The sequence below is a fragment of the Tachypleus tridentatus genome, chromosome 13 (genome assembly GCF_004210375.1).
Source record: "Tachypleus tridentatus isolate NWPU-2018 chromosome 13, ASM421037v1, whole genome shotgun sequence".
Lineage (NCBI taxonomy): Eukaryota > Metazoa > Arthropoda > Merostomata > Xiphosura > Limulidae > Tachypleus > Tachypleus tridentatus.
The window spans coordinates 186276481-186277712 of record NC_134837.1 but is presented as its reverse complement, the minus strand read 5'-3'; the positions used below and the strand labels follow the sequence as shown (position 1 = coordinate 186277712).

Sequence of the window (1232 nt, the reverse complement as noted above, 5' to 3'; positions counted from 1 at the left end):
TATGTCTGTGGACTCTCACCGCTAGAAACTTGGTTTTGATACCAGTGATGGCCAGAGCACAAATAGCCCATTGTGTAGCTGTGTATTTAATTCCAAATAATCAATCAATAATCAATCAGAAGTCTCTTTTCTTGGCCGAAAAGGGGGGGGGAAACTTTCTGCTGGTTCGCCATTTCTTTTGAAAGACTGGAATGAGATAACGTTGCAAAAAGAGGATATTTATGCTTCTCAAAATTCAACCTAACAGATGAATCCTGACACTGAACGTAAAGCTTCTTGGGCAATCATTTGTAAGAGCCTACAAGAGATCTGTAATGTTATTTTTTATACGACTCTGATTTTAAGTCATAGTGTGAGATATAACATTTGCATTTAACGTTGTCTTACAATAATTTTTCCATTGCTTCAATAAGTTTGTTTGTTTTTTTCCATTGCTTCGATTGTATTTAGAGGGAAGGCAGCTAGTCATCACCACCCACCGCCAACTCTTGGGCGTTAGCGCGACGCGGGCGCGAACCCGCGACCCTCGAATTACGAGTCGCACGCCTTACCCGTAGGCCATGCCGGGCCCGTAAAGTTTAGGATATTTAATAAGTTAGCACGAAAATGAAGTTTTATTTCATGAACTCTATAATTTATCGTTAAATAAGGCGACGGGTTGCTAGGTGATAATGCATAATTATAGAGTGCAATATTAATTTTCGATATAAGCCTCTTAAACGCATAATGGGTTAAATTATTCACTTACAAAGCTCCTTTTGCCAAGTGTGAGTCATTTCTTGTGGCGGTGGCGAGGAGATACTGAAACATGCAGTCACTTTTAATTTTGCCCATCGCCAAATAAATTTATTTACTTTTAAAGTTGTTTTACTTTTCAAAACATTGTAATCTGCAAGTCAAATTTTGTAATTTACAAAAATGTATCGAAAATTAATAGAAAAGGTGAAGTTTATGAATATCTCCCCGGCGGGGAATCGAACCCCGGTCTCCCGCGTGACAGGCGGGGATACTCACCACTATACTACCGAGGAACGTATTAACTAGTAAATAATTTTCTTTTTATATAATTAGTACTTTATTCTAATTAAAATAAAACGAAAAAAGATAGTGATGGTAACGTTATCAATACGTATACTTAATATTGTGTATGTACATAAAAGAAAGTTAATGTTTGTTACTTTTATCAACGCTTGCTCTTAAATTTTGTTTTATTATTATCGTAGCAGCCAATT

At 36.5% G+C, this 1232-nt stretch overlaps 1 non-coding gene across 1 annotated transcript; it reads right to left on the bottom strand.

Moving 5' to 3' along the window:
- Positions 1–959: 959 nt before the first annotated feature.
- Positions 960–1031, bottom strand: TRNAD-GUC (transfer RNA aspartic acid (anticodon GUC)). The gene has a single exon. It is a non-coding gene; the product is annotated as a tRNA-Asp (tRNA).
- Positions 1032–1232: the final 201 nt, after the last annotated feature.